General features: G+C 35.7%; 1 non-coding gene across 1 annotated transcript; it reads left to right on the top strand.

The window, feature by feature from the left end:
• Nucleotides 1-10,101: 10,101 nt before the first annotated feature.
• Nucleotides 10,102-10,230, top strand: LOC125392517 (small nucleolar RNA SNORA24). Its single transcript, XR_007229570.3, has one exon. It is a non-coding gene; the product is annotated as a small nucleolar RNA SNORA24 (small nucleolar RNA).
• Nucleotides 10,231-14,034: the final 3,804 nt, after the last annotated feature.

Below are 14,034 nucleotides of genomic sequence, written 5' to 3'. Positions count from 1 at the left end.
ATCAGAACTGTTGTGATTTCTTGCTGGTTGCTTATTTCCTGTTTTCAAATATTTTGTTTCTGATAGTTCCTTCATCTCTGAATGCACTCTCAAATTACTATTTTAAATTCCGTCTATTCTCTATTCCATCCATTGTCCGACAAAATTAGAAGATATTAGATCAAAAGGAAAGATTTTTTAATTGTTTTTTCTAACCCTTTTTTAATCTAAAATTTCTAATTCTTGAGAATTTCCTGAGTACATGAAATGAAATAAGGTTATTTCCATGTTTCTACTTTCTTTTTCAACTTTTCCTATAAACATTCAACATTCTCCCTAACAACTTTTGGGTTTTATTTTTGTTACAGTTATTTTTTTATTTGATTATTAGTCTTGTTAAATTTTCCGTGATTTTCTCTTTTTCTCCAACTTTTATTGTTATAATGAATAAATACATAAATGCAAACTACTGAATCCATTTAGTGCTGTTCTTACATCTATGTTTCACAGTTGACCATTTAATATTTATGATTAATTAGTGCACTCATCCTTGGGCATAACAGATTTTCCTCTCTCAGCAGTCATTGCATAAATAAAATGTAGCTTTGAATCAAAGGTTAGACATATCACAGGGAGGCTGAGTTTACCATGGCTTTGATTAAACTACTATTATTGAGATTTCATGGAAAGAAGACCATTCTTGGTTGTGGACAGCACCATTCTATGGGTTGGGATCATGGATTGAATTAAAGAGAGAAGGCAAGTGAATACTAAATTCATCTCCTTGCATCCTTACTACAGAAGTAATTTGAGCAGCTGCTTCAGGATACTGAAACTATAACTAGAATCAGTTTGCTACCAAAACTTCACCATCATTTCTTCACAATTATTTGATTGGGTATTTTGTTAAAAACAGCAAAGAACTAATCCAAATATACTTCATGATAGTATCATTCATTCCAAAACTTTTTATGTATAACTAGAGATAATATGATAGGTTATATCTCCTCCTTTCTGAAAAGAATTAACTCTCATAAATATATTTACATGACTTTTAGCCATAAATTATTAAATTAATATTTTACGTTAATAATCTAAATATACTCTCACTGCAAAATTTAGTCGCAAAATACTTTCTGTCCACATTTCAAGGAGTTTTAGGTCAGATATACAGAAAATAAAAGATATCTCCATGGCTAGTTAGTACTATGCCTATATCTTGACCTCTAGTTTTCCTTATTAAAGTCAATGGTGGAGCTATTTTACATATATATATATTATTTATATATGTAAAATATATATTATTTATATATGTGTAAAATATATATGTAAAATATATATTTTTATTTATATATATGTAAAATATATATGTAAAATAAATATGTAATATGTGTGTGTGTGTGTGTTTGTAAAACTAATTTTCTAACAAATAGAACTTATCTTCTGTTGGCATTCTACATTGAATTCTTGGCATAAATAGTTTTAGTCCAGAATAAGGCTGAAGAAAATTCTTCATTGAAAGTATTCTACTAAGGGGACCAAGAATTGCTAAATTACTGAGGGAAGGTTGACAGAGGTTTCTGTCTCACCCAGTCACACAGCCATTCAGTTGCAAACAAAATAAATAGAGGTCTACATTAATTATAAACTGGTTGGCCTATTAGCTCAGGATTCTTATTAATTAATTCTTACATCTTAAATTAGTCCATTATTCTTGTCTATGTTAGCCATGTTACCTTTTATCAGCAAAGCACTCTCATCTTGCTTCCTCTGTGTCCGGGAGATGACTGTAGACTCAGTCTTTCCACTTCCCAGAATTATCCTGTTCTCCTTGCTCTGCCTATACTTCCTACCTGGCTGCACAGCCTATACTTCCTTCCTGGCTACTGGCCAATCAGTGTTTTATTAAAGCAATACAACAGACAAATCTTTACAGGGTAGAAGGCTATTGTACCTTAGCAGTGGAACTAAGAGCTTGCTACAACACTGAGGGGACCAAGAGAGAGGACAAGGAGAGAAAACCAGGAGAGAGAACCAAGAGAGCAAGCTTAGAGAGTCGCCAGTGACTCCCTGAGACTCAGACATTGACAGTACAGCGCAGACCAAGAATCCCAAGGATTCAGATAGCCACTGCAAAGATTGGACCAAAATACAAAGACACTGCTGGATTCATTTGAAGGAAGAGATGGTTAGGCCAAAATGCAGGAATCCAACAACCTAAAAAGCAACATGGTAACATCAGAACCCAGTAGTTACACAACAGGAAGACTGTAACATCCTAACCCAGAAGAAGTGGAAGAAAATATTCTGAAATTTAACTTTATGAAAATAATGGAGACCTTTAACCAGGAAATAAAATTTCATTTATAAAGGTGGAGGAGAAAACCAAAACAAGTTTGAAGAAATTAAAAAGTCCCCCCAAAACACCCAAGAAAACCAAGAAAAAATAATCAAGCAGGTGAAGCAAGCAGTTTAAGACTTGAAGACACAAAAAGAGGCAATAAAGAAAACACAAACCAAGGGGATTCTGGGTATGAAAAAACTGAGTAAATGAACAGGAACTCTAAAGAGAAGTATAACCAACAAAATACAAGAAATAGAAGAAATAATTTCAGGTTTTGAAGATCCTATAGAGGAAAGAGAGGAAAGATCCTATAGAGGAAAGGTCAAAAAATTAAATTAAAAAAATAAATTAAAACTCTTAGCACAAAGCATCCAGGAAATTTGGGACTCTTTGTAAAGATCAAAGAACAGGAACCAATAAACAGCAGGGAAAGTTTGTAAAGAACTGTGCCCATATTCCCAAATATTGTTTAAAAATGTTTGTTTATATTTAAAGGGGGATATCTTATAGAGATTTGCATTGGTATGGATCTGTTTTATTGATACAAATTTAAGGTCAATTTTGTTATACTATGTATATGTATTTCTGATATTTATTATGGTATTGTGTTTGTACAGCTCATTTAAAAATTTAACGTATAATTTTAAAATACAGGTAAATATATAGTCATCTGTAATAGTCAAACTTTTAGTCATGTTAGTTAGGTTTTCTATATAAAAAAGAGATATATTTCAATTAGATCTCTATTCTTCAAATCTTTCAGAGATCTTCAGAATATGGCATTTAAATTGTTTTAAGTATTTAGAACTTTTCATGACAATGAGACACATCTGTACCTGGCAGCACCAATCTATTTCAAGAGGATGACAGGCATTGTAGAGGCTCCTTATGGAGTTTGCTAGCCATTTAGGCAGGCACCTGCTCTTGCCTGGACTGCATGAGGGTATATTGTCTGAACTGGACTTGCAGGACCCACAGAGAAATGACTGCTGAACTTGCCTAAAGAAGGTCAGACGATCCTTCAGGGTTCCTGCTCCATGAAAAAGTCTGAGAGACATTCTGCAGAATACAGAAGAAAGTGAATGACAAACTGCCAATATAGGCAGAACTGTCTTTGAAATATCCTGCTTCATCCAAAAATCTGCTAGATACTATAGGCCTGTAGGTTGAAGATGGATGTCCCAATGGTACAGAAGAAATTTAGGTGACTGTTCAGGCTACAAGAGGTTTCTGCCAATTCTAGAATTTTGAAACTTGTTGTTAACTTAGTATTATTATATTCTTCTTGAGTCTTTGATGGAGTTGAAGAATTGGTAGTTACAGTTTTCCTTAGTTATGATAAAAGATAAAGTAGATATAAATACTGTAACTGTAATTCTTACTTGATACCTGTTTTGTTATATGTAATTTTACTATATTAAATTTAAAATCTTCCTTTTTATTTAGACAGAAAAGGGGAGGTGATGTGGAATTCATGCTATGAATACAATGGGTTAATTGTCCCATGCTTCCTCTCGCCTGCAAGAACCACGCGGGACACAGGATCCTACTGCAGAAATAGCTTTAATGCCCCTTGGGAGAGCGAGCATCAGCCAACATGGCGGAGACCCAGATATGATGGAACCCATCCCTTATATAGGAAACAGACCCTGCTTCGGACGTGTCACTCTTGGATTGGTCAATTGTCCATAATCCCAGGTGAATGCCTCGGGAGTAGGCGGGGACTCAGTGGAAAATTACCGAGCACATATGCGTTCACCTGGTGGTGAAGCCGGATGTCAGCGCCATCTTGATGATGAAGAATGTGGCTGCGGCCTTCTACAGTTAATAAAGGACTGCATTGGACCTATAGTAGGGCAGAACTTAGCTAGGTAGGGAAAAGTAAACTGAATGCTGGGAGAAAGAAGGCAGAGGAGAGAGAAGCTATGGATTCACTGTCAGAGACAGACATGCTGAAATTTTGTTGTAGGCCATGACCTCGTGATGATACACAGATTACTAGAAGTGGGTTAAATTAAGATGTAAAAGTTAGCCAATTAAGAACCTAGAGATAATGCAGTGGTTTAAGTGAAAACAAAAACAAAAACCGGATTCAGCCTTCTGCTGTATAAAAGAAACACACCTCAATCTCAAAGATAGACATTAATTCAGAGTGAAGGGTTGGGAAAAACGTTTTGTAATTAAATGGACCTAAGAAACATGGGGGTGTAGCTATACTAATATCAAACAAAATAGATTTCAAACTAAAATCAATCAGAAGAGATGGTGACAGACACTTTATACTTATATCAGGAACATCCCATCAGTATGAAGTCTTAATCCTGAGAATCTATGCCCCTAATACAAGAGTATCCACATATGTAAAAGAAACATTACTAAAACTTAATTCACACATCAAATCCCACATACTAAACGTAGGAGACTTCAGCATTCCATTCTCACCAATGTACAGGTCATCTAGACGGAAACTTAACAAAGAAATAAGAAAACTAACAGTTGTCATTAATCAAATGGATCTAACACACATCTATATACCATTTCACCCAAACACAAAATAATATATCTTCTTCTCAGCACTTCATAGAGCCTTCTCTAAAAATGACCACATACTTGGTGACAAAGCAAACTTCCACAGGTATAAAAAAATTGAAATAACCCCCTGTATCTTATCAGATCACCTTGGTTTAAAGTTAGAATTTAACAACAAAAGTGTTTTCAGAAGCCTACAAACTCATGGAAATTGAACAGTGAACTAATGAACCACTTCACCAGGAAAGGAAGAAATTAAGAAAAAAATTGAAGACTTTCTAGAATTCAATAAATGAAGGCATAACATACCTAAATCTATGAAAGGAGTGCTAAGAGGAAAGTTCATAGCATTAAGTACCCACATAAAGAAAATGGAGAAAGCTTGCAGCAGTGATTTAACAATGCACCTGAAAGCTCTAGAACAAAAAGAATAAGACAGACGCAGGAGAAGTAGAAGACTGGAAATAATCAAATTGAGGGCTGAAATCAACAAAATAGAAACAAAGAAAACAATACAAACATACAATAAGACAAAGAGCTGGTTCTTTGAGAAAATTAACAAAATAGACAAACCCTTATCCAAACTAATCAAAAGAGAGAGAGAGAGAAAGAGAGAGAGAGAGAGAGAGAGAGAGAGAGAGAGAGAGAGAGAACATCCAAATTAACAAAATTAGAAATGAAAAGGAGTACATAACAATGGACACTGAGGAAATTAAGAAAATCATTATTACATACTACAAAAACCTGTACTCTACAAAATTGAAAAAGGTAAAAGAAATGGACAGTTCTCTAGATAGATATATATACCAACATTAAATCAAGATCAGGTGAACAAATAAATAGACCTATAAGCTGCAATGAAATAGAAGCTGTTATCCAAAACATCTCTTCCAAAAAAAGACCAGGGCTGGATGGTTTTAGTGCAAAATTCTACCAGAACCTCTACGAAGAGCTAATACTTATGCTCTTCAATGTGTTCTATACAATAGAAAGAAAATGAATATTGTCAAACTCTTTCTATGAGGCTACAGTTACCCTGATACCAAAACCAAACATTGACAAAATCAAGAAAGAGACTAACAGACCAGTCTCACTCATGAACATGGATGCAAAAATACTCAATAAAATATTAGCAAACTGAATCAAAGAACACATCAAAAAAAAATCATCCAGCATGATCAAGTTGGCTTCAGCCCAGAAATGCATGGATGGTTCAACATACAAAAAATCTATCAATGTAATCCATTATATATATCGACCTGGAAAGTCAAAATAGAGAAAGGGGGAGGGGTGAGGAGAACTTGAGGAAACTGGATATTTGAGATGGAGGAGGAACAGAGATGAGAGTATGAAAAAAGATATCTTCATTGAGGGAGCTATTATGGAGTTAACAAGGAACCTGCAACTAGAAAAATTCACAGGAATCTACAAGGATGATTCCAGCTAAGACCCTAGGCAATAGAAGAGAGGATGCCAGAACTGGCCTTGCCCTGTAATCAGACTCATAAATAATATGCAATAGAACCTTCATCCAGCAACTGATGGAAACAGAGGCAGAGACCCACATTGGAGCATTGAACTGAGCTCCTAAAGTCCAGTTGAAGAGTGGAAGGAAGGAGAATATGAGCAAAGACATCAAGACCATGATGGATAACCCACTGAAATCTTTTACCAAAGCTAATGGGAGCTCACCAATACCAGCAGGACTGTGAAGGAGCAAGCAAAGGACGAAACTAGTCCCTCTGAATGTCATTGACAGTTGTATGGCTGGGGAAGACTGAGGGGCCGCTGGCCAGAATTTATCCCTAGTGCTTGTACTGGCTGTTTTGGAACCCATTCTCTTTGGATGATACACTGCTTAGCCTAGATATAGTAGGAGGACCTTGAACCTTCCCCAAGCAATGTGCCTTACCTTCTCAGAAGAGTGGATAGGGGTGGGGTGGGATGTATGTATGAAGGGAATGGGAGGAGGGGAGGGAGTGGGAAATTGTATTGGCATGCATAATAAAAAAATTGTTTGCTTTATTTTTGTAAAGAAAATATTTGTTCTAACGGTGAAAGTGTTTTACTTTCTTTTTATTAAGTTGACCTGTAAACTTATGCTTCTATTTTCATTCTTCCTGAAAACTAATCAAAGCAATTATTCTTTATTCATATGGCTCTCAAAGCTTATTCCACTATGTAATAAGAAAACCACTGAAAGTAAACATGATTAAACTAAAACAAAATATCAGAATCACAGAATAAGGTCAAAATGTGATCAAGCAGATAATTTTGTATACCCTATATAACAAATATAATACTGGAGTAGATGAGGAATAAAATTTAGCTATCTCCAGGTTGGTTTATCTATAAGCTTTAGCTATGATATTAGGCAGAAAAGAGATCCATTCATACATGAAATGTCTCTCAGAGTTTTTTAATTGTATTATAGCATCTGGAACTGTCTTCTGAAGCCACAAACTATGACCAAGCCTGTACTAATTAAGGAGGATTTGGCAGCTAGAAATACACTCCTCCTTTGAACCCAGTCCAGTACTTGGGATCTGCCACGCATGAAGAAACAGGCCCAGCTGCAGGACTTACGGGTAATTTGAGTTAATCAGAGAGCTCATAGTACTTAGCAGATTCTATCAAACAAGTTATATTTCACAAGGTTATAGTTCAAACAAGACAGTAATGTCCAGTAGCAAGTAAAACAAATTGCTCGAGTTGAACTGAAATAATGTAACATAAGGGCAGTGATGACTTTGTGAATTCGACAAGCCCAGAGTTATGAAGGGTTCAGCTATGACTCTGGATACTGGAGGATCCCTGTATTCCAACTACCACGGTTCATTAAAGGTTCTAGTTAGAGAACTGATTGCTGAAACAATACATTTCCAAATGTGGACACAGAAGCTGGTTGGACAACTCATCGGGATAATGCTATTTCTTAAGAATCTGATCTCTAGAGTTCATGCACAAAGTAGATATACAGAAGCAATTCCATACTGGCCATTTGCCAACCACATGGAAACACATAGCATATGAGATTCTGCCTCTTAATCAGTCACACGCAGAAAAAATAGTAATATATTTTTAGTGACATGTAATAAGGTACAAAGAAGACATTGTCTACTAAGAAAATCACTCTGTTCTTGACTTTATAGCTTAAGATTAAAAAATGATAAAAAGAACCACAAATGTAATTTTAATTTCACTCTGCTTTTAGCATTTAATTAAAATTTCTGATTGTAACAGGCTTAAAATTATTGCAAACTAATGATTTCAAAGTAGATGTTATTTCATATGTAGTGCCTAAACTGTTTTAGTTATACTGAAAATAAAAGACACTATAAATAGATGACTATCTGTATGTGCAGAGTGATAGTCATCTGTCCTCCTGTGGATGGACATCTTTAAGGGGATATGATGAGTCACTTCCCCATTTTATGAGTTCCTTAGAATACACATTGCCTGAAAGGGATACTCTGTAGAGTCTAATATGTTTGTCACCATTTTGAATACCACAAAAGCTTTAGAACCACTGATCAAACTTGACTGGGTAGTGAGCAGCACACTAACTTTAATTATCACTTCCCTGGCCCAACAGTCTATCTAAACTTCTCTTTAAATCCCCCCATTCTTCTAGTCATCACTATCTGTCCTAATTCTACAATGTCACCCTCCATATTCTTGGATACTTTCCTTGCCAGCATCCTACTTTTGTCTCCAAGCATGTTCTCTGGGCATGCTTCTATTCCCAGTCCAGCTAATTGAACATTTCTTATTTCTGGTTCTACATAAAACTTCATCATGGGTGGTATTATGACTTCCAAAAGGGAGTCATAAAAAAATTTTACAAAAAAATTAAAAAGTCACAAATTTAAAAAAAATTGATTCACAATTTCTTGGATTAAAATACATTATATGCTATTATATACATGTTTAATATTTTTAAAATATAAAAAACAGATATTTTGCTGGGTGGTTGTGGCACACGCCTTTAATCCCATCACTCAGGAGGCAAAGGCAGCAGGATCTCTGTGAGTTCGAGGCCAGCCTGGTCTACAAGAGCTAGTGTTCGGACAGGCTTCCAAGATACAGGTAAACCCTGTCTCAAAAAAACAACATTAAAACTAAAAATATATAAAAAACCCAGATATTTAAAGATAGTTCAAATGCTGGTATTTGAAGGCCAACTTATAATCTTTATTGCCAGTGAGATAGGAGGTATACCTGGAAGAAGAAATTAAAAATTCTTACCTATATATGACAAAATGAGGGTTTTTGTCAACATTCTTGTTCTTGCTTTGTTTGATCTGAAGATTAAGAACATTGTCTCCACAGGCATTATTTCTTAGAAGCTGCAGTCTGTGTTGCCAACACTGCAAATATATTCTCTATCACATAGAATATATTACATATTTAATATACAATAAGCTAAATATATTTATCTTAGTGTATAACCCAAATAATTATAGCACAGGGTGCAAGAGAATGAAAAATGCCAATTATCAAAGCTTAAACCAAAATACAGAAGGTCTTTAGCATACATAAAAATTTTGCTATTTGATTTCTAAGAAAAAAAGACAACTGACCATGATTTCCTGATGTGTAAAATTGTGGAGATAAGCACTCTTGAGACAGGACAGAGGAAGTAACAGACTAAAGTATAGAAAGAAAGAAGAACAGAAGCAGGCACCCCAGCAATCCTCAAAGCTGGGCAAACAACTTCTAATAGGGAAAATGAAGAGATGATTCATCACTTTTGATTTTCCAGACTCTTGGCATCAATGTGACCTGTTTTCTTTCTAATGAAGGTTGTTCCTCTATCCACTCCCACATTATGACAGCTTAGCTACACAATTAGTGATTGTGTAGTGAAAACAGAGTTCAAATTAACTTTTGTGTAACAGCTGCAGCCTAACAGATATGATAACAGCCCAATGACCCTATCCCTATGTTCTCAGATGGATGCAAACTTCAATTTTTGGCAAATCTTTTAGGTTTAGTTTCTTATACTGAGAAAAAGACATTTCATTCAGGGTTTGTGAAGCTTACAGTTATACATGCAACCATAGTGAACATTATGGTAAGTGTCTTTCATTTGTGATTTCATAAAGTAAATTTAAGGATCGTACCATTGCAGAAATAAAGTGGTAAATAATAAACTCATCATCCTAAAGCCATTACTCACATTTTCTGCACAAATACATATCCTTTCACGAAATGATATGTTCTTCAAACCATCCATTGTCTATAATACTCATGTATTTTAGTAAATAAGTAGTTTACTTATTTCTCTTTCTATGCATGAAGGAGAATATTCCTTTTAATTGGCACAGCTGTGTCCATTTCATGGGTATCAGTTTCTGGCCTGCACAGTACCATTCATTTTTAAAATTTCTTTATTTATTTAAAATATCTTTTATCCTTTTATATACCAATCCCAGGTCACACTCCCTCCCTTCTTCCCACTCCCTTCATCTTCCTTCCCATCCCAACCCCTATCCACTCCTCAGAGAGGGTAAGGTTTCCAATAGGAAGTCACCAAAGTCTAGCACATTGCTTTGAGGCAGTGCCAAAGCCCTCCACATAGTATATGGGCTGAGCAAGATATCCTTCCAAAGGCAAAGGGTTCCAAAAATCCAGTAAAGCAGTAGGGATAAATCCTGGTCTCACTGACAGTTGCCCGCAGTCTACCCCACATTCAATGTGCCTAGTTTGGTTCTATGATGGTTTCCTTGCTGTCAAGACAGAGTAGGTAAAGTACTATTAGCTCAGGTAAAATGTTTCAGTGGATAGCCCCGTCATCCAATTATGCCAACACCATAGTTGAAGATGCTTTCTTTTTCTATTGTATACACTTATTTTCTTCTCAAAAATAATGTGTTTATAGTTGTGTTGATTAAAAGGGGTATCGTTGAATCAATTCCATTGGTCTGCCTCTCTGTTTCTATGCCAATTCCAGACTATTTTCATTACTGTAGCTCTTTAATAGAAGTTGATGGCAGAGATGGTGATGGCTCTGGAATTGCCTTTATTGTACAGGATTGTTTTGACTATCCTGGGTTTTGCGTTATCCATATGAAGTTGATTATTGTTCTTTCAAGGTCTGTGAAGAATTGTGTTGGGATTTTCAGGGGAATTGCATTGAATCTATAGATTCCTTTAGGTAGGATTCCCATTTTTATTATGTTGATCCTACCTATCCAAGAGAATGGGAGATCTTTTCATTTTTCTGGTATCTTCTTCAGTTTCTTTCTTCAAAGACTTAAGTTCTTTTCAAGCAGGTCTTTTACTGCTTTGGTTAGTCTTACTCAAGAAATTTGTGAAAGATCGTGTTTCTCTGACTTCTTTCTCGGTTTCTTTATCATTTGAATGTAGGAGGGCTTCTGACTTTTTTTTTCAATGTCTTTTTTTTTTCAAAGTTTATTAAATTATGAAAGTTTCCATTTCCGCCCCTCCTCCCAACACCCTCCCACTCCCCCCCCCTCCCCCTCCTCCTCCCTCTCCATCCCTAAGAGCAGTCAGGGCTTCCAGCCCTGTGGGAAGTTCAAGTTCCTCCCCCCTCCCTCCAGGTCCCTAAAGGTGAGTATCCGAACAGACTGGATCCCAAAAATCCAGTAGATGCAGAGGAAACAAGTCCCAGTGTCATTGTCAGTGGCTTTTCAGAAAGGATCCAGGTCAGCCACATTCAGAGAATCCGGCCACGTGCCCCTCAATAGAAGAATGGTTAATAAAGGTGTGGAACATATACACATTAGAGTTCTACTCAGCGGTAAAAAAACAATGACATCTTGAATTTTGCATGCAAATGGATGGAAATAGAAAACGCTTTACTGAGTGAGGTAAGCCAGACCCAAAAAGAGGAATATGGTATGTATTCACTCATATGTGGATTCTAACCATAATTAAAGGTCTTTGAGCCTATTATTCATGATCCTAGAGAAGGTAAATAAGAAGGTGAACCTGTTGAAAATCATGTAGCTATCTGCCTGGAGATTGGAAATAGACAAGAGTCCCAGATCCTTCATCTGACGATGGATGGCGATACAGACGGAGACCCACTTTGGAGCACCGGACTGAGCCCCCCATGGTCCAAATGAGGGGCAGGAGGAGGCAGAACATGAAAAAAACTCAGGACCGCGAGGGGTGCGATCACCCACTGATACAAGGGGACTGATCTAATGAGAGTTCACCAAGGCCAGTTGCACTGGGACTGAACGAGCATGTGATCCAACCAGATTTTCTGAATGTGGCTTCTGACTTTTTAAAGTTAATCTCGTATCCTGTCACATTAATGAAGGTGTTCGTTGGTTGTAGGAGTTCAATCATTGAATTTTTGGCATCACCTATGTATACTATCTTATCATCTGCAAATAACAAAAGTTTAGTTTCTTTCTAATTTGTATTCCATCGATCTCCTTTTGTTATCTGATTGCTTTAGCTAGGACAATGAGTACTATGTTGAATAGATATGGAGATAGTGGACAGCTTTGTCTTATTCCTGATTTTAGTGAAATTGTATTGAATTTGTATCCATTCAATTGATGTTGGCTGTTTACTTGCTGTATTTTGTTTTTATTATATTTACATATGTTTCTTGTGTCCCTGATTTATCCAAGACCTTTATCATGAAGGAGTCTTGGAATTTGTCCAATGTTTTTTCAGCATCTAAGGAGATGATTTAGTGTCTTTTTACTTTCAGTTTATTTATATGGTGAATTATATTACAGATTTTAATATGTTGATCCTCTTTTGTATCTCTAGGATGAAGCCAAATTGATCATTGTGGATGATTTTTTTATGTGTTCTTGGATTCAATTTGCCAGTATTTTTTAGTATTTTTGCAGCAATGTTCATGAGGGCAATTGGTCTGTAATTCTCTTTATGATTGAGTCTTTGTGTAGCTTTGGTATCAAGGTGACTGCAGACTCATAAAAAGTTTGGCAATGTATCTTCTGTTTCTGTTGTATGGAAAAATTTGAGGAGTATTAGCTCCTAAAGTAGGTATTTGCTCTTCTTTGACATTATGGTAGAATTATACCCTAAAAGCCTCAGGCCCTGGGCTTCTTTTGGTTTGGAGTCTTTTGATGACTGCTTCTATTTCCTTAGGGGTTATAGGTCTATTTAAATTTTTCATTTGTTCTTGATTTAATTTTGGTATGTGGTGCCTATCCAGAAAATTATTCATTTTTTTTTTTTACATTTTCTAATTTTATGGCGTACAAGTTTGTGAAATGTGACCTAATTATTCTCTAGATTTCCTCACTGCCTTTTGCTAGATTCCCTTTTTGGCTCCTGATTTTGTTAAAAATGATGTCCTCTCTCTACCCTTTAATAAGTTTGGATACAGGATTTTTTATGTTGTTGATTTTCTCTAGAAATCATCTATTTGACTCACTGATTCTTTATATTGTTTTATTTGTTTCTATTTTGTTGGTTTCAGCCCTCACTTTGATTAGTACCTGTCATTCACTCCTCCTGGGTGAGTCTGTTTCTTTTTGTTATAGAGCTTTCAGGTGAGCTGTTAAGTCATTAGTGTGAGTTTTCTCCACTTTCTTTATGTAGGCACTTAGTGCTATGAACATTCCTCTTAGCACTATTTTAATAGTGTCTCATAGATTCAGGTACATTGTGCCTTCATTTTCTTTGAAATACAGGAAGTCTAATTTTTTCTCTTTATTTCTTCCTTGACTCAGGATTGATTTAATTGAGCACTCTTAAATTTCCATGAGTTTGTAGGCTTTCTGCAATTAGTGTTGTTGTTGCATTCCAACTTTAAGCCATGGTAATCATAGAAGATACAGTGAGTCATTCAAATTTTTTAAATCTCTTGAGGTTTACTTTGTTATGTGGTCAATTTTAGAGAAGGTTCCATTAGGAGTTGAGAAAAAGATCTAGTCTTCTGTGTTTGGGTAAAATGTTCTGTAGACGTCTGTTATGTCTATTTGAGTTGTGATATTTGTTCGTTCCCTTACTTCTCTAATTAGTTTTTGTATGGTTTTCCTTTCCATTGGGGAGAGTGGAGTTTTGAAGTCACCTATTATCAGTGTGTGGGATTTGATGTACAATTTCAGCTTTAGTAATGTTTCTTTTACATATGTGAGTGCTTGTACTTGTGGCATAGATGTTCAGGATGGAGACTTCACCTTGATGGATTTTCTTATAGTGAGTGGGAAGTGTTATTTTTC

The sequence above is a fragment of the Myodes glareolus genome, chromosome 12 (assembly GCF_982192425.1).
Source record: "Myodes glareolus chromosome 12, mMyoGla1.1, whole genome shotgun sequence".
In the NCBI taxonomy this organism is placed as follows: domain Eukaryota; kingdom Metazoa; phylum Chordata; class Mammalia; order Rodentia; family Cricetidae; genus Myodes; species Myodes glareolus.
Note: the sequence above shows the minus strand (reverse complement) of the source record. Positions and strands in the feature narration are given on the sequence as shown.